A 19976-nucleotide genomic window follows, 5' to 3' on the forward strand; every position below is an offset into this window, starting at 1 on the left:
ATTCATGGCAGTGAATGCCGTGCCTTCCCCAGAAAAGGATTGGAGAGTCATCCTCGTTTCCATGGATACCCTGAAACAGGACTGAAAACAAAGCTGAAGCTGTACTTTTTGATATGGCTCCCTGAGCCTCCCTCTCTGTCCTTACGCACAGGGAAGGGACAAACAGCCTCTGCAGCAAGAGGGGGTCATGTCCACATGAAAATATGTGGCTGAGCAGGACTGGAAACTTTGTCAAGGCATCTGCTTTTTGTATGGAAACCCCAAGGAGGCTGAGCAGTGCAGGGCTGTTTCTCCTCTCCCAATTAAATCTATTTGAGTTCATGTTTTATATATGACCTTGAGGAGCTATTTGATCAAACAGATTTTATTTCATCTCTCCATAAATGTCTGCATCATGTGGCATGTTGAAAAAAACTCAATAAACATAAAGAAAACAGATAACCCTCTGTGGGCATCACATCAGCAGTGATATTCCCTCTGTTGCCAGTGACATAAATCTGCAGCACTTGGGCTCTGTGTCACCCATCACCGTGGCACCAGCCGTGGTGAGTCACATCTGCTGCATTGCTGCAGGCACAGCCACATGGCCCCAAAACACTTGTGAGTCCAGCCCAGTTCTGAGCTTCTCCTTGCAGCAGAGATGCAGAAATCCAGCTCCTTACCCACTGGAAAGGGCCAACATCCAACATTCCCCACTTTACACACCTTTGTGCTTGCTCGCTCACAACTCCTGAGCACGGTGCTCACTTTTAAGAAGCCATACTCTGCTCTGTGCCAGGCTGCTTGCTGCTCTCTTTTTCTCCTTCAAGAAGGTGCAGAGGGTCAAGAAGATGCTCCACCTGACTTGCTGCAACCTTGAGGCTGATGAGTACAGCTAAGAGAGGATTGGTTATTTTACTCTTCAGCGGCCTCATGAAGACTTCATCCAGAAATATTCCTTACAGCAGTGTTGCAAGCCATTTCCCAGACAGTCACATCTCATTATTCATCAATGTATCTCTCTTGGAAATGTTCAGAGAGCTGTGGAAATCCAGGATTCTGTTGTGCCAGCTGCTGGCCAGGGCAGAGTTAAACCTGCTGGCACCCTACTCTTAGCATGTGCTGGGCAACTCCACTGCCTTCCCAGTACTGCTGTGCCTTGTCTTGGTCATCTGTGATGTTATTGGGAAAATAAAAAGAGACAAGAAGAGGTATACTAATGTTAAAAAAGACAGATGTGAATATTGATGATATGCAAGTACTTCAATAACCCTTGGAAGAAGCAATTTTGTTATAAGGAGCTCTGACTATTCTGGTGGATGGGAAGATGCATTGTGTGGCTGTAGAAAGACCTGGTGGAGCTTGAGCACTGGTCCTGCCAGGGTTTCTGTTCCAAGCTTGGCAGCCTGTCCTAGGGCTCATCAGTCTCAGAATTCAGTCTGAAAATCTCTTGGGAAATGGGAAGCACGGCAAGGACCAGACCCCACAGCACAACCACCACACTGCTTTACCCCAACACTGGACCTGGATTTGCAGATCGAAACACTTAATGAGCAGAAGTCAGCACAGGGCAGGGAGGGAGACAGAGAGTTAACTGAATATTCAAGATAACAAGTGGAAAGTGTAGCTTGCTGAGATTTTCTTTCAATATTATCTGTCATTTAGTAATTGTATGTACACACACGCATGCATGAAACACAAAGCAGTGGGATGTGGGTTTTGGCATGGGCTTCAACAGATGCATTACATACAGAGGGAAGAGGCACAAAGTCAGCTGTTCAGATCATCCCTCACCAGTGCCAGTGAAGTCCTTACACCATGCCATTAAGCATTCACGGTGCACCATCTGGACTGCAGGAAAGCTAATTTTGGAATGTTTTAAACACAGCACGTTATAATCCCTGGTGCATTAGTTACCTAGTTACCTGGAGGGCAGTTTTGCAGGATTTGGACAGAAATGGTAAAAGGCACAAACAAATTCAATTTGCAACTGGATGGTTTCAAGTCCTCCATCCTGGACTCATGCAAAACCGCTAAGGTCCCTATCACTGGGGATTTGCAGATTGTCCCAGCCCCAGGAGATAAGCTTTCTTTTTCCAGCCAAACACTGGAATTCCTTTTTTAGTATTTTTTTTACATATAGCTGACATCGGCCAAATTTTCCTGACCAGTAACAATGGAGATAGAGACCAGAATCCTAAATGACAGAGTGGGGGAGGATGAGGAGAAGGAAGTAGCCAGCAGGTACACGGGGCTGTCTGTGCAATCTGTGTCTCTTTGGACTGGTTTGGGGCTCGGCAGGCTCCAGAGATTTGCTGGCTGCAGTCCAGTGCTGTAGTCAGCGTTATTTATTGCTCCCCTGCCTGGGCAGTGGATCCACTCTCCCAGCTTGCAGCCTGCACTGCCCCACACAGGCACCGTGGTTCATCCTCTGCCACCCCTCTGGCTGGAAGGAGACCACTGGGACAGGGGATTTACAGATCTTTGCTCTTTGTAAATTGGATCTATTCTTCCAGTCTGAAAACAGGCATTCTCCTTCCAGCCCTCTGAGCACAAGGGAGCACTGCGAGGAGCCCCAGTGCTCTGCTTCCCTCCAAGCCACTCAGTCTCATGTCTGCAGGCAGGAGCCCTCCAGCCTGTGCTCTGCTTTTGTAATCAGAAAAGCTCTGGTTAACCCACCTGATTTATCTCTGCTCAGGCCACGTAGATTAATGCTTTCATTACGTCCTTGTTGTAGCTGCTTTTTATACCTAAAGGCATTTGGCTGCTCTTTCTGCTGGCTTGGACCCATTGCTACCTTAGTGAGACCTGCAATTTCATGGAACCTTCCCCTCCCAGTGATGGTCATTAACACCTGCAGAGCCTTAACTGTGCACACAGCGACTCACACATCCTTTGGGGACAAAAACATCTGAAAGTATGAGCTGCATGTATAAAATGGCCAGGTCTCACATATTAAGTGGGTTTACCTACCAGTAACATTTTGAATAAAAATTTATTGCATTTGAAGTTAACAAAAATTTCTATATATTTTCACAGAAGCAGAAATAATTGTAAAGCTAAAATGTTATGCCTTTCTTTTTTTCTAGCTTCTTTGCAGCAGTGTATTTGCCATTTTTTCACTTCCCATGTAAGGAAGCTCAAATCTGGCATTAGCTGAGGAAGACTTGGGATTTTTGTCCAGCTCTGAGCTGCTGTTTTGTGCTGACTTCTCCTTGGAAAGACTCAGCACCTCCCTTCCACCTCAGAAACTTTTTTCATTTTTAGGCATAGAAAAACTTTCACAATATGCTTGGTTGCTGTCAGTGCCACGGGATGTATCCTTTTTGGCACACAGGGTGAGGACAGTAGGGAGGTTTTGCCCTCTGTGCTGGTTGTTGAGGTGGTATCTCCATTCTGAAAGCTGGGATGGTACAGTGATATGAATCCCTTGAGTGCATGTGTGTGGGTAAATATAAAAATGAACTGAAATATGGTTGTCCAAGGTGTGTAAGGGAGCATCAATAAGAGTCAATAAGTTGTCTCCTATTAGATTTGCTCCCATCCTAGTGTTATGATTAAATCATGGATAACTCAAAACCAACCGCTCATAAGATGTAAAGTCAACCTTCATCTGTGGATTCCCCTTTTGTCTGCACAGGCACTGATCCCCTTGGCTGGGTACAGTGCTGGAGAAAGATGTGCTGCATCCTTTCTCAGGCACAGACAGGTCGATGTCCACACTGGAGAAAGCTGGGGGAAAGTCCTGTATTGAGGGCTCGTTGGCAACATCATGAGAGATTCCCAATACAGTTAACCAGGCATTTCATTATAGCACTCCAGGTTTGAGCAATCACCCCAGACTGCAAGATGGTCTCCAAGAAAAGAGGTGCAGATTCATCATTTTAATGATGACAAAGATAACCCCCACTTTCCTCTGCCCTAAACCCCCATAGTTCCCCTCAGCTCTTTTCTACCTGACTCCAAACACACTCACACCCACTCACTCCCTACCCAGCACCGGTCACATCCCAGCACAAGCATCTCTGGGATTTCCAGATCTGAATATTTTTATGGGTCTCCCTGGTGCTTTCCCTGCTTTTCCCTTTCCCTTGGAAATTGTGAAAGGGGAATCAGAAGCAGAAAACTGTCAATTAGCATTGCTAAAAAAATAGCCCAACAAGGCCATCATCAGCTGGAAATGAGATGATTCCAGCACCAGCAGGTGCAGGCTACTGGCGAGATGAATGTTTGTATCAGTCTTCTCAATGGTAAATTATGCCCATCCTCAGTCAGTGTGGGCTAAGGGGAAGGGTCTCTGCTTCCCTGAGACTTGCTGGAGCCTGTGGTCACTGGACACCCCACAGGCTCTAATCCCCCAAACCTGCAACTGCAAAAAAACACCCAGCAGATGATAACCACAGCAAGAAAAGCAGGGAGACATCACACAGAAAGTTTGCCCATAAGGGAAACTGCAAGGCACCATAGGCACTAACAAACCTTGGTATGGCTAAAGATGGGAGAAAAAGTCTCTTTCTTGCTGTTTCAAGAAGTTCTACTGTTAGTTATTTTGTGTTGGTCCTCCTCCTACCAAACCTCATCTTTTGCTCAGACAAGGCAAGCATAAACAGCTCTTTCACAGCCAAGGGTCTTCAGTGACTCCCAGGGATGATCAAACCTTGCTCAGCCAGAGAAGGACAATCGGGGCTTGTCTACATGAGGAATTGCACTTAAACATCAGTGCACTGAGTAGCAGCCATCCTCCAAGCACGGATATGCGTCCTTCAGTGCACTCAAGTACTAGGATAATATATCAAAAGGGGAATCACTATGCTTCAATAAATTGTATCTGCTTTTTTTGTATTGGGGGGTGGTGAAACCCTCAGCTTCTGCAATATCTGGAAAACTTGTGGATGCAGAGTGGAACACAGACCAGTCCACAGTGAGATCCCCACGTACCTCTGCATTTGAACTGCCCATGGTGAGAGATGCAAATCCACTGTGCCTGTGTTCACACTATGCCCTGCCTTGTGATGGGGTGGCTGCACTTCACATTCACCTTGCTCCAGTGTCAGCCCTCCTTTGCTTTCATCACCTGGGGCTGCAGGATGGGGGGAAACAAATGACGTTCAGAATACAATAAATGGCTTAGGAGATGCTGGAGCAGCAGCTGACCAAGTCTGCAATGTTCAGAGAGTGACCTTGCAAAATGAGACATGGAGATGGGTCAAAATTTCCAGCACAGAAAGTGCTTTCTCTGTTTGTAGTTGTTTTCTTTTTTTCTCGATGTGTAAATTCTGTCTAAGGAATGTGGAAGGTCTAGGGCATAGCATTAACACGTTGTCAGCCTAATCACACAATAAAACCTGCCACAGTGAAGGCAGAATAACCATGTATGGAGTGAGATGATGCTGAAAAAAATGTTGTTTACAGCTTAGCATCTCCTCTGTCTGAAAATCACCCAAAGAGAGGAAGGAACTGAGAGAGGATGCATTTGGTGATTCAACGTTAAATAAGAATGTGAAATGGGTATTTCTGTCTCACTCAAGAGGGTTCAGGATCTGATTCCTCCATCTCCCTGCAGCCACCCTTATGGGATGATCACATAGCCCCATTCCCTGGGTGTCCCCTGAAGTGGGTGTTAACAGATGGGGAAAAAATCCATGGGAATGGAGTGCTTGTCACACTTGTAACAGTAGTGGAGGGGGGACAGGTAAACCCACATTTTCAATTACTTATTTCATCAGGACTGTTTTATTAGTGACTACAAAAAGGGATGTGAGTCCACCATATCCACCTGCTTTAGGAAGAGCAGGCACTGTGGAAGGATCAGATCCAAATTTTCACATCTATTTCCAGCCCTTTGTAAATCTCTGCACTCTTGGTCTGGAGTAGGGTGGTGGTAGGGTCGTACCCACACAGCTGTGCAGCTCCAGCAGCAGTAACACAATACCAGCCTGGATTTTACATGGATCAAAAGTCTTTGACAAGGTCCCCCAAAAACATCCCTGTGTGGATGGACAGAGATGGATTTAGTGGATAGACTGTTGGGTAGATAAGAAAGTGGTTGGAAACATCCAGGGGATTATGGTCCACAGCTCAGAGATCTGATGGACCTCAGTGACCAGTGGTGTCCTCAGGGGCCCACACTGTGACCAGGGTTATTTAATACCTGCATTAATAACGTAGATGAAGGGCTCAAGTACATCCTGAGCAAGTTTGCAAACGGCACAGAGATGAATGTTGCTGTTGACACAGCTGAGGGATGGGATGCCATCCAGAGGGACCTGGACAAGTTTGAGAATTGGGCCCATAGGAATCTCATGAGGTTTAACATGACCAAGTACAAGGTGCTGCACCCAGATCAGGGCAACCCCTGGTATGAATCCAGGCTGGGCAATGAACAGATCCAGAGCAGCCCTGCTGAGGAGGACTTAGGGATGGCATTCTGAGTCATCCATAATTTAATCCCTTTAGAATATTGATATTGAGCTATATCAATAGTCAAAGAAATAATATCCCATTTATTTTGATTAGTTGAAAGAAATTGGTACCTTCTTCCAATTACTAGAACTAATGGTATCTAGCTCTCATATGAAGAAACATTTCTTATTTTCCAAACAAATTGCACATTTGGGCTAATCAACCCATGCATAGCCTTTGCAAGGTAAATAATTATGATCAATGCAGAGTAGCAGGGAGCACTTAGAGGCAAAAAAAATATATATATAATTAGGAATTACAGCAGTTGAAATAAGACTGTCAGGGATTCCCATTTGGCCTGGAGTACTGTGCTGCTCCTGAAAAAATCCTATATAGGTGGCCAACTCCATTACACGTGCATCTGCCCTTGCCCCAGTGTTTGCCTCAGCAAGGTGTTTACTTTTGATGTGCTTGTGTGCATCCTCAAGGCTGTGTCTGCAACAGGACCCCAGCAGTCCTGTGGATCAGTAACCCCTGGGGGAATTAGGGCTATTACAAAAGGCATGGAGGGCCATGCCACCCCATACTGTGGCAGTGCCCAAAAGGGTTTTACCTGTCCAGTTTTTACCTGTCCAGCCACTGCATAGCAGAGTGCACAATACAAAATGAGATATCACTGCTTTGATTAGTGCATGCTTGTCACTACTTTCAGACTGTTGAAAACAGTTGCTTCATAAATCTGGCCCGGGATTTATCTGCTTTCCTATTTATTGTGCAGCCTGCTGTGTCACTTCCTTTACAGGTTGTGGTGCCTGGAATATATTATTTCAAAAATGTTTTTCCTGAAAGTGCTGTTCTCAATGAAAAAGGCATGAGCAAGAGTAAGTGTGGTCTTGGGAGCTTTCAGACACAGTGTCTGCTCTAACATAACATCACACTGCTGGACTGCTACCCTCAAATCCAGAACTGTTACAGACACTGGAGAAATTTCACCTAAGAAGGGCAATAAGGTTGTTATGGACACATTACAGCCTGTATCTACCCACCATCACCTATTCACCAGTGCTGCCAGACACTGAGCCCATTATTTCCATCCTACCAGTTTTTGAAATACGTGGCATGCTGGAAGACTGCTGCCTGCCATAAGAGGTGGCAGCAAGCAGACATGGCATGCCATCAGCCTCACCTTCTGTGCCCCCTGCTGCTCTCCTCCTGGCCCTCCCTTTATACCTCCAGCACCAAGCCCACCTGTGGAGTCATTAGCACCAGGGGAGACTGGTTCTGAGCACTTCCTGACACCATTTTCTACAAAGGTCAGTACCAACATCAAAACCTGCCCAACTTTTCCCCATCTTCCTCAGAACACAGCAGGGTTACTCAAATAAGCTTATTCCAAAAGTCTGCAGAAGGGCAGTACCAGCATCATATGACACGAAAAAACACATCATGGTGTGGGAAAGTACCAACATAAGGATGGAAGATTTTTGAGCTGCCTCACTGAATTCTTCTGGAGGGATTTTTGGTTTTTGCTGACCTCTCGAAGACTTTCCCACCAAGGGCACCAGCAAGGAGTTTTGCTGGATCAATATGCCACTACATAACAAAGATAACACAAGGCAATTCAACACAACTCACACTGGGCTGAGTGCAGAGCTGGTCATGATCTTGTCCCCCAGAGTGGGACAGCACAGCTGTGCTGGAGCAGCAGTGCCACCCAGGAGAGGCAAGACCATGTTCAGGGTGGCACAGGTCCAGAAGTGGTTAAACAATGTCTAGGAGGAGATGACCTGAAGGCTGGAGGATGTGGATTGGTGCCCTGCCCTCGGACATGGGCAGGAGCACCAGCAGGAGACATTTAATGAAGTAGGAAACAGGAGCAGGCCTTGATCTCCCTCTACTTTTTCTGGAGAGAGTTTAAGGAGAGCAACAAAAAAAGAGATACAGTTAGTTAATTCTGAAAATCTAATTAGCACTATGGCTTCTTTGGAGCTTTTTGGGAGCACCAAAGCAGCCACATGCTCCCTGTCACACCACTGCTCTTCCCTGGCAAGATGGCCTTTGGTGGCAACAGCTGACTTCATGTTCACCAGTGGCTTTATCCTTCATGTCCACCAACATTTCCTGGGTTTCAGGAGAGGCTCTCCCAGACCATGGATGTGGCATTGAGCTGGAGGCACAAGCATTCCCTGTCCAGAGAGAAGCCACAGCCTTGTCTCTCCCATGAGTGAGACAGACTGGTTCTGTGCATGATGGCCTTCAGAAACACTGTGCACATCTGGAGCAGCTGGAGACTAACTCTGGGGAGGGTGATTTATGGAACCCCCCAGGGACAGAGAGTGTTTGGGAAGCAGAAAGCTAAAAGGTGTTATCTACATGCCTAGTGCCTTTCCTCAGGAGGCAGATTCCCTTCTTCCAATGGCAGCTTCCAGGTAACACTGGGAGGATGGAACCCCTGTTCATGTAGGGTAACTATCCAGACTACCCAAAGCAGCATGAAAAAGCACACAAAGCATGAGAAAAACATAACTCCTTCCACACACAATCCCTGTTTTCTCCTTGCCCAGGAGGAAATGTTGGTGTTTTAATAGGTAGAAAGCCTCACTTATTCTAGGAAGCTGCAGAGGGAGGCTCCAGCTCCTTGCTTCCATTTGTCTCAGAAGGTGTTTCTCCCTGAACTCGGTGGGAAGACATCACAATGCCATGAGAACACAATTACTGCTGAGATTGCAGCCAGGAACTTGCACATACTTTTGGCAACCCTATAGCTTTAGCTTACTGGAAGACTGTGTGGCACTGTGCATAAGGGGCAAGGGATGCCCAGACCTCATTTGCACACTTTAAGGCTGTAATTAGAAAAGTGTGAAGAAACTTCAAGCAGGAATCATCTGACACCAGAACTCCTGCCTAGAAATCTGGATGTGACACACAGCCTTGCCAAAGCACTTGTGAGCACCGTTTGACATAATCACATTGAACATTTCCAGGGGATGTGTGGCCAAAATGATAAATGGAAGGACATCAGCTGGGGTGGACAAAACCCCAGGTGGGTCAGTTGCCTACACTGCCCTTTGCAGGGTTCATGTTCATGCCTGCACCAGTGGCTGCCACTGGGACAAGTGGGGACACACACCTGACATCAACCTTATCATCTCAGACCACAAAACTGCTAATAAAATAAAATAGCATAAAATAAAAAAGCATAAATTTAAAATGGATATCCTGACCTTATTTTCTAAGAGGAAAAATGGTACTTTTTTCAGGCTCAAGAGCTTGAAAAATGGATTTATCTAGTTGGCCTTTTTCCTTGAGGCTCTAAAGATAATTATAAGTATCTTAATTCTTAGTTCATGTTTTTACAATCAACATTTAATGACCGCTTGCAGCAAAAGGCTAACTGAAAATCATATGAATTGGGGTTGAAAAGTTATGGCATGAGGCCAATCAGCCTGGTTCCACTGACTTGCACTCTTCGGGACATCAGTAAATACTAGCACAAAAACCTAGTGGTTTAGTTCCATTTTATGTCTCAGACTAGACTGCAAATTTTGACTTCTACATTCATAAAGATTGTGTCCCCTAAATCAAACATCTAAGAATAAAGAGAAGACTAATGGATATCTAATAAATCAAGACTTTTAGGGGAAATTACTGGTTTTGAATGCTAAAATATGTTACGGATGTTTCACCCATAGCTGGCAAAGGGGGAGAACAAAAGAGCTCCTCTTTTCCCAGCTTACCTCCAGAGTGTAACCAGGGTTTGCCAAGGACAGACCTCCCCTTACACAAGCCTACTTTTGTAATTCATAGAACACACGATGGCAAAGCAAACCTGGCAGCTGCTCGGCAGGCTGGGATTCACCCTCCCTTTGAGCACAGGGATGCAGCACTCCTGCAAGCCTGGTGTGGAGCAGGATGAGCAGAGCTTTCTGAGCATAAATAGTATTAAAAATACATCTGAGCCGAAATTTTTACATCCCAAACTTGCCAAAAGTTCAAGGATGCTCAGGTCTGAGGTTCTCGTTCAGTCATGTCTCTGGAGACCTTAGAAACCCATTTACTCTGTAAAGAGAAAAACAGGAAGCAGAGACTGTGTCACCCCCAGGGCCTTTCCTCCAGCTGAGCCGACTGGTCTGGGACAGATTATTTTGGTTGCAGGCACAAACAGGAGGAACTTTCCTCTGCTCTTTAGCTACAGCTTTTTCTGTGGAGCACTAACCCCTGACAGGAGGCAGTGCCTCCTTGCAAGCTGTCTCTGAGCCCGGCTGGTGGGAACCCAGGGGCTGCATCAGTGGTGTCTCAGGCTCACTTGGGCATCTTTTCTGCACCAAGGTTCTCACCTGGCCTAAACAAACAACTGAGTGGTTTTCTAAGAGGAGAACTGAGTCGTTGCCTGCCCTATCCCTGGCTCTTGTGCTTTGCCTTCCAGGTGGCTTAAATATTCAAGTCATTAAGGTTTATCAGCAGAAAAACTCACAAAATAGGACAACAAAGAGCTTCTTGAAAGTGAATTTATAAAATCCATATATTTGTCAAAATTGCATGCAAAGTCTAGAAACCACACCACGCAATTTGAGGAGCTAATCAGCCAAGCTGCAATTGCAAACCCTTGCATCAGGCAGCTGAGTCATGAGATAAAGTGGGAGAACTGAGGATGAACAGCAAGAAAATCCACATTCTTGGCTTGGAGAGATGCAGAGCACTTCTAGTTCCCTTCCTTGCTGCTGTCAAGGCTTTGCAAGTAAACAATCAGCATGAATAATCTATGCATTTCATGTACACTACTCCCATGGAGTAATTTTAATGTAGAGAAGATTTAAGGAATTTTGAGAAAAACTGCTCAGAGCTGTTTCGAACAATTGCTAGGTATTAATGTCACATTTGCAAGTCCTGGTGTTTCCCTGATTTTAGCAGAGTAACATTTTCTGCTTATTAAGTGTTCATCTTCTTTCTCCAGCTGTAAAAATACTGGGGACAGATGCTAAATTGCAGGTAAATATGCTGCTGTGCTGGGGAATGGCCTTCTATCAGATGTAATTGAGACAAACACTCTGGAAGGCTAGAAGGCTAAAAATTTGTCTTTCATTAAATCTGCTAAACAAGGCTTGCTGAATAAAATTAGGGAAAATTAGAGCTGATTCGTGGGCTATATGCTGGCCAGAAGGGGAGTGAATGCATACTGAATACATTTTATAATAAGTAGTTCAACAAAATCTAATATCAGAATTGTTCATGCCATGGCAGTGTGCCTTTATTCTTTCTCTGCTTTTGAGATATCACTCAGAGTATTAGTTCTTCTCCCCCTCTCTCCAGATAACACACCAGGCTCATAATAAGACGTGTGCTAAATTTCCAATGTGACCAATCCCACATATGAAGAACTCTGTGTGTCTTATGGTTACACAATACCAGGATTACATGTTTCAAAAAACCCATTTTCAAACCTGCAATTTGAAGTGATGGTTTTAGCCATTATTCTCTGTCTGAGATAGTTGGTGGCCTGTGCTCTTTTGACAAGTGGGGAGGAAACCTACTCAAAATTAGAACTTCTATAGGGAAAGAAAATTAAATCCTCTTTAAGAAACTTCAGAGAGAGCTTAATGGATGAGATAAACACAGTGGATGTGGTTTACCTGGACATTATTAAAGCCTTAGACACTGTTTCTCAGAATTCTCCTAGAGAAACTGGCTGCTCATGCCTGGGATAGAGTGCTCTTCCCCAGGTAAAACACAGGCTGGATGGCCAGGCCAGGGGCTGGTGATGGGTGCAGTCACTCCAGTTGGTGGCTGGGTGCAAGTGGTGTTCCAGGCTTGTGTTGAGGCCAGTCCTGCTTTGTATCTTTATCAATGATCTGGTCGAAGGGATGAGAGCACCCTCAGTCACTCTGCAGGTGACACCAGTTTGGGTGGGAGTGTGGATCTGCTGGAGGGTAGGAAGGCTCTCTGATGCTCAGCAGAAGTCTGTGAGAGCTTTCTGGGTTAAATGCAGCAATAAACCACCCAGCAATAATCCAAAATGGCAAGTTTAGATAAATTTGTCTAATGGCCTTTGAGACACAGTTTCACAACACCTTTCTTTTTCAATATGAAAGGCCTATTCTGTCTTCTGCTAGCAACACCACGATGCAGCTGGACTATGAAAGTCAAAGGAAGATGTTTACCATGACTGAGATGGACAGTGGGCCACACCAGAGCACAGCTCATCCTGCTCTGCCTCCACCAGCTCCATCACAGGTGTGCACACACTCCCACGCCCCAGGCAGGGGCTGGCATCATGAGTGCAAAGTAAGCAGGGCAGCCACCTCCTGGAGGACATTAGGCACCCAAGGGCTGTCTTGTGTTCCCCACCAAAATCAGCCTTGCTGTGATTCTCGGCTGTCTCATATGACAGAAGTTTGCATCATGGCCTCTTCATCATTGAGAGTGTTCTCCCCTTTCAGCTGCATTTATTTTTCAGGGTATCAAAGCTAGGAAAAGTGTGTAGGACTGATAGTCCCCAGGAATATCACAACAGATCACAGCTGTCAGTGCATGAAGGAGGTTTTAATGCAGGCATACCCAAATGGGGATGTCCACTCTGCAAACTATCCTTACCCAGAGTTTTTGTCTCAGAATGTGGCCTCACCCCTCTCAGACTTATTCGCCAGGTATTCCTGGGAAAGGATTGTGCTGTTGTGACATGCCCAGAAAATCCCACATTTGCTTATATTGGGAAATCAATCACTAAAATATGGAAAGTGAGTCCAGGCTAGAAGTGATTTTACAGTATGCTTAACTGGTTTCTTGGGAAAAGGAGCACAGCAGGGTCTTTTCTTAACCTTCCCATTCTGCACCTTAAAAATTTTTGATAAGGGGATAGTTGCTTTTTTGTGGGTTTGGTTGGTTTTTTTTTTAATTTGTCTGTTTGGCTGGTTGGTTTTTTGGTTTGGTTGGTTGATTTTTTTTTCTTTTTCTTTTATTTTAGAGGGATTTTAAACTGCAAAACTGTTTCATAGTATAACAGGCTCAGAATATCCCGACTTGGAAGAGATCCATAAGGATCACTGAATCCAACTCCTGGCCCTGCACAGGACAACCCCAAGAATTAAGCTCTCATGTGCCTGCGAGCATTGTCCAAATGCTTCTTGAGCTCTGTCAGGCTGTGCTGTGACCACTGCCCTGGGGAGCCTGTGCCAGTGCCCAAACACCCTCTGGGTGAAGAACCTTTTTCTAATACCCAGCCTAAAACCTCTCTGACACAACTGCAGGCCATTCTCTCAGGTCCTGTCACTGGTGACCACAGAGAAGAGACCAGTGTCTGTTTTTCCTCTTCCCCTCACAAGGAAGTTGTAACTGCAGTGAGGTCTCCCCTCAGTCTCCTCTTCTCCAGGCTGAACAGGCCAAGTGACCTCAGTCACTCCTCCCACACTTCCCCTCAAGGCCCTTCACCATCATTATTACCCTCCTTTGGACACATTGAATAGTTTAATGTCCTTCTTATACTGTGACACCCAGAACTGCCCCCAGCACTTGAGGTGAGGCTGCCCCAGCCCAGAGCAGAGGGGACAATCCCCTCCCTTGCCAGGCTGGCCATGCTGTGCCTGATGTCCCCAGGACAGGGTTGGCCCTCCTGGCTGCCAGGGCACTGATGGCTCATGTCCAACTTGCCACCAGCCAAAATTCCCAGTCCCTTTCCATGGCACTGCTCTCCAGCCTCTCACTCCCCAGTGTCTCTGTACATCCAGGGTTGCCCCATCCCAGGGATAGAATCCAGCACTTGTGTCTGTTACTCTTCATATGGTTGGTCATTGTCCAGCCCTCTAACTTTTCAAGGTCTGTCTGCAGGGCCTGTCTGCCTTTGAGGGAGTCAACAGCTCCTCCCAATTTAGTATCACCAGAGTAACACCCCAGACAAACTTCCCAATACAGGCTCTCAAGATTCCTGGGCAATATCCTAGGCTAGCTTTTGCTGTCACTTTGTAGACAGGTTCTTTTTAATTTTTTTCATTTCACTTCAGTAGTTTGGAGCAGTTGGCTTTAACCTCACAGTAAAAGCCAAGAGCTTTTTGTCCTCAGCCTCAGCAGATTACCTTGAGTTTTGCCACAGAAAGATCTGTGACTGATCTGTTGCATTCCCTGTCTGATGCTTAAGAAGTAATTTGTCCCTACCTGTGCACTCTGGCCTACAACATCCAGGTCCTGAGAGCTTATGGGTGGAGGCTACCTTAATATCCACAGACATCTAGATAATTTTTGCATGAAAATCCCAATTTAGTCCTTAAAATGCAAATTACAAATTTGATGAAATGTCACAGGTTTAAATCAGTATAAACCTACTGAAATCAATAAGGTTATTTGGATTCACAGCATGAGGGCTGACTCCATCCCTGCTCTGACTACAAAACTTCCCAATTCAAGCGATGGTGCTTCTTTGATTTTACTGCTTAAGAGCCAAATTTATTTAATATATAAAGGAATTACCTCGGCATGAAAGGAAGAAGGGACACAATGACATTTGCAAAGAGGCAGTGCTGCACAGTGTAAGGACAGACTGTCCTATGGCACTCCAAAGTAGACCAGGCTCTGGGGATGACTGGGAGGGAAAGCTTGGCCAATGTGAAGAAAATAAGTTAAATAGAGCCTAGTAAACTGGGGAAGAATGGGGATGGTAGTGATCTCCATTAGTGCAGCAAACATTAGGATAAGGATGATGATTATGCTTGGGGAGGACGCAGCTGGTGCCACCAGTTGCTCTGCCAGAGGAAATGGGCTGCTGTGCTCAGGAACAGCTTCAGTCTGAAAATGAAATAGTGATTCTGGCCTGTTAGAGCAGGCAGGGTCAGAAAAGGCTCCCTGAGGAAGCAGAGCGACAAAAAACACCAATGAGTTTGAAGATGGGATCGGATTTGTCTGTGAGAGGGTGGGAGGGAGATGGTGAGGTGGCAGTGAGGTTCTTGCCCATTCTCAGCATCTCACATGCCCCTCGCACCCACCACCAGGGTCTGCCCTGCCCACGGGGTGCTCAGAGCCCTTTCCGTGCAGGGTTCATCTCTGCTAACAAAAGGGAGTCTCTTCCACAGTTGCTTTGGCATTGAAATCCTCACCCCCAGCCACTGGGCTGCCGTGGGGAACACACCTTGAGGCGTGCAGCACAAACTGGGCTCAGACCAGTAGCACTGGAGTGAGTGGCTGTGCTGTGATGCCAGTGCCCTGCATCTTCCAGTTCCTACAAATCCACTTCTTTGTCCATTAATGTGGACCCACACTGACATAGCTTTTTTCATGAACAATCTCCTTTTTTTTCTCTAAGTGTACTGTCTCTTCATTTATTATTATTATTAGCTGATAAAAGTCTGGAGATGTGTATTAGTGACCTGTGCATCTAACTAAGTTAGTAACAGTACATTAGTTTTATTTATTTCTGTCTTTAAATGAGAAAATCTTCATGTCAGGCCTTTTTTAAGTGTAGAGAAGCTAAGCATAATAAAATTTCAATCAGTGTCAAGAAAACAAGCCTACAGACAATGCAGTCCACAAAGAGGTCCTGGGAGAAAGGCTCACTTATATTTTCGGTCAGGTAGAGCTTGTGTTTCAACATTAAACTCTTAGTTATATTCACAATGACACTTGTTTCCATTGAAGTAATTAGTTACTGCGCTCAGTTGATAAATATGTTATTAAAGGGCTAATAAAATAATCTGCAGCAAAGCTCAAAACACACAGATTTCACTCAATAAATGCTTGGAAATCTTTAGTGTATGTTTTTCCCAACCGTCTCTAAAATTTGGATGTGTTATGAAGCATATTTACACTTACTATGATGGCAGCTTTGTCTGATAGGTTCTTTCTCTACGTGGGCATTTGCTATAGTGTGGGAAATCCCTGTGATGATGCATTAGGTCATCAATAGCTGCCCATAAGGAGCTACACAGTGTAAAAGCAGCAGGTTGGGCTGAACAGACTACTGTTGTTCTGATAAATGAGGTGTCTGTGCCATGCTCCTGCTAACAGTAGTAAAGAGCACTATATGGTAAAGGAGAAAAAGGACTTATTTCAACCAGTGTTTTAAGTACAAAAGCAGGTGGAAGTGCTTTAAATTTGGCCCTGATGTAGAAAATCTGGCTTGTTACTGAAAATAAATGACCAGAGAGATGCTGAACAGTACAGTGATGCTCCTGGTGTATCACTCTGACATGAACCATGATCAGGAGGAATGCTGATAATACCTGCAGTAGGCTCTGTTTTCATCTGAGTCTCATTATTTATAGCCAGCTGAAACAGAAGCTCTTCCTGCCCCTCGTGCCTTCCTTCACCACAGTGCGTGGGACATACCAGGTTCAAGTTGGACAAAAATGTCATGGCCCTGGTCCATGTATCCTGTCACTTGTATGAGCTGTGCCACACTGCTGTGGCACATGAAGCTGTTATTTCCTGGGAGTTCCTCCTGGGCCCTGGGAGGGGCTGGAGGGAGGCTGGCATGTACCCTGGTCCCTGGGATGAGGCTGGAGGGAGGCTGGCATGTACCCTGGTCCCTGGGATGAGGCTGGAGGGAGGCTGGCATGTACCCTGGGCCCTGGGATGAGGCTGGAGGGAGGCTGGCATGTACCCTGGTCCCTGGAGGAGGCTGGAGGGAGGCTGGCATGTACCCTGGGCCCTGGGATGAGGCTGGAGGGAGGCTGGCATGTACCCTGGTCCCTGGAGGAGGCTGGAGGGAGGCTGGTCAGCCAGCTCCCTGCAGGCCAGCAGATTCATAAGGGGTTTGGGCATCTTACAGGCAAGACAGGCACTACATTTTCTTGTCTGAAGATCTTATTCCTTCCTCTCTCCCTTCCTGAGACAGACAAAAGTATGTAAAATGCCAGGGACTGCTCTCTGCAAGGGGGATCATTTCTGTCTCACTTCTGCTTCCAGACTCCCGAAGTGGCAGTCATGGGTATTACTAGACTTCATTTCATACAAGGTAATTTACCTGCCTACTTTTGAATGTGAAGATCTTGTTTTCCTGTTCTACAGAAAGAGTCTATATTTTAAAGCAATCTTTTTTCTCTAGTTAAAAAGCACACCAAGTAGTTTAGATTTTGCTTTAAACATGCTAGAGGTTAAGTATTCAGGATAGTATTTCTGTTATGGCAAGCACTACTTACAGAGTCACAGAGGATGAAGAAGCTTTTCAGTAGCAATGCCACTGCAGGAACACTGAGGAACAGAAGCTTGTTACCAGCATTATCCAAACAGTAACACAGTGCAGAATATCCTGAGCTTGGTATAATCAACCTGAACACAAGAATATGAACACTAATACATGTAAATCAACCTCAGCCTTTGAAATACATAAGAAAACAGAATATAAATTGAACATAAATTCCTCCTTGGGGTCTCTTTGAAGTGTCTCTGGAACAAGAGAAGAATGTGGTCAGGGTATTTTCCAAAGGCCAGGTTAACATGGACTCCAAGAATACAGACACAGACCAGGTAGCATTCAGTGCAGATGAGAAACCTCCTTGCTTAACAAAGAGAAAAAAGCTGCAGATGAAACCCAACATCTTCCTCAAGTGAATGCTGACAGGGCAGTGGTGTGTGCCTGTTTTCTGCACTGTTATTTTTGGACACAGCAGCCCTTCTCCCCTGGAACTGACTCACCTCTACAGGAAAGCCTCTTCCCACCCCAGGCAGTTGTCTGCATTTTCCTTCCATGGCTTCTGGTTTCCTTGTAAGGGTTTGCACCAAACCTCACAGACAAACAGTTTTAGAGCATGACCACTGTGACTGTTTACAAGGAGAGACCTGGGCCAAAGAAAACAATAAATGCTTGAACTCTATCCCGTTAATTAGATCTCAAAGCATGATTACACTGAATCTTGTAAACCCCAACAAGTAATTCCTCTTATCCTCACTTGGCGTACTTGGACAGTCAGGCACAGACAATTCAAGTTCCTTTCCCCAGATTCACGCTTTGTAGCAGTCCCAGGAATAGATTTTAGATCTAGACATTTGTAGTCAGCCCAGACTGGAAGGGATGAGTTTTCAGTCAACATCAGCTCAGAAGCTGCTCTGAGATGTCCCTTCTCAGTGCCTTCACTTAGATTGTACCAGGAGATGAAGCAGGGCAGAAACACTTTGAGCACAAACGAGACACAAACCCTTCTCTCAGTGACACTGTAGTTACTCTCTCTACAATAACGGACTGTTCTTTCATGTAGAAAATGAATCCCAGGGATTTCAGAAGCAGCAGACACCAGGTTACACACCTGATGGAAATGGGCACCTGACAACAGGGCCCATTCAGAAGCTCCAAGGACCTTTAGCAGAAGATCCTTGTGGTGAATCTCTCCTTCAAATTCCCAAATAAATTTGTTTTATAAAAACAGGCTGCAGAAAATGAAAGCAAGACTCTTAGTAATCATTTTAAGTCTTTAAAAAAAAATAGGGAGGCTGAAAGTGTCTCATTAGAGCTGAATAGCTCTAGAGCTGGGTGGACCAGCAGCTGCCCAGGGGTGGGTGGGTGCGGTGGCAAAACCTGCTGGGAATGCGAGATGAGATGATGCTCTGTCCTGGATTTTTGGGTTGTTTTGGGGGTTTTTTTGTCTCTTTGCCTTTCTCTTATGCATCCCCTCAGATGACACATGAATATTAATATCTTGCAAAAGTTTACAAAATTGCCTTTTGATAAAATTTTCATTTTAGCAGATCCATCTCCCCCAGCCCTGGACACACTGTAGCATCCAAGAGGAAAGCCAAATGCCAGCATCCTTCCTCCCTGAGATGCACCATTAGGTCTCAGCTGACTGTAACCAGAAAAGCCTTCCCTATTTGATCAGAAACCCTAACATCAATGAAAACTACAATTTCTTGACTAAATTTCAGATACAAAATCTGCATGGAGATGAAGTCTTGAAGGGTCATGTTATTCTCTGGGCTGATCACGTTTCCCTGCCAACTCTTTCTCATCTGAAGATTTTAATGGCTTTAATATTTAAGTGTTTGGAGCAGTCACAGTTTGTAGCTGTGTTTTAGAATAAATAGGAAGTGAGAAGACTTGAGCAGCAGAAAGGTTGCCATGGCAATTGTTTGTTGAAGAAGAGGAATTGCGACAACAAACCCCTGGAAAACATTCATTGTGACTCTACCCTTTGCATCAGGCCCATCTAGACTTCAGAAAGGAAAGGTTGCAGGGGAGAAGGGAGCCCTCATGGCCCCTCTGCTGCTGTTCAGCAGGAATTTGGGGAACCTGCCTGAGGGAACAGCTGAACCCATGGGCTGAGTCAGAAGTTCTGTTGAGTGACACACGCCCGAACTTTGCAGACACGTTAAATCACGCATGACTCGTCAAGTGATCCCATCATTGTATCAGTGCAAGTGCTTACTAATAAATCATAGATGAATCACAAGGCATTAGTTTGACTCTTTAAACCATGGAGTATCAATCGTGATTTATCTCACATTTCAGTCTGCAATCACTTTGAAAACAAGTTGATCTTTGGTGTAGGAAGGTTATCTGCAGGGTCCTCTTGTGCTACTCAGCTGAACATTGATGGACCACTAACCAGACAAGAAGATAAATGGAAAATAAATCCATGTGCAATTTGGGGAATTTGCTTTAACTTACATGAGAATATCTC

At 45.3% G+C, this 19976-nt stretch overlaps 1 long non-coding RNA gene across 1 annotated transcript; it reads right to left on the minus strand.

Annotated features, from left to right (window-relative positions):
• Positions 1 to 282: 282 nt before the first annotated feature.
• On the minus strand, positions 283 to 18045 carry LOC134547688 (uncharacterized). Its single transcript, XR_010079550.1, has 3 exons — positions 17998 to 18045; positions 17502 to 17553; positions 283 to 1151 (listed from the first exon to the last, which is right to left on the minus strand). It is a non-coding gene; the product is annotated as an uncharacterized LOC134547688 (long non-coding RNA).
• Between the last annotated feature and the right edge of the window lie 1931 nt (positions 18046 to 19976).

This window comes from Prinia subflava, chromosome 2 (genome assembly GCF_021018805.1).
Source record: "Prinia subflava isolate CZ2003 ecotype Zambia chromosome 2, Cam_Psub_1.2, whole genome shotgun sequence".
Classification (NCBI taxonomy): domain Eukaryota; kingdom Metazoa; phylum Chordata; class Aves; order Passeriformes; family Cisticolidae; genus Prinia; species Prinia subflava.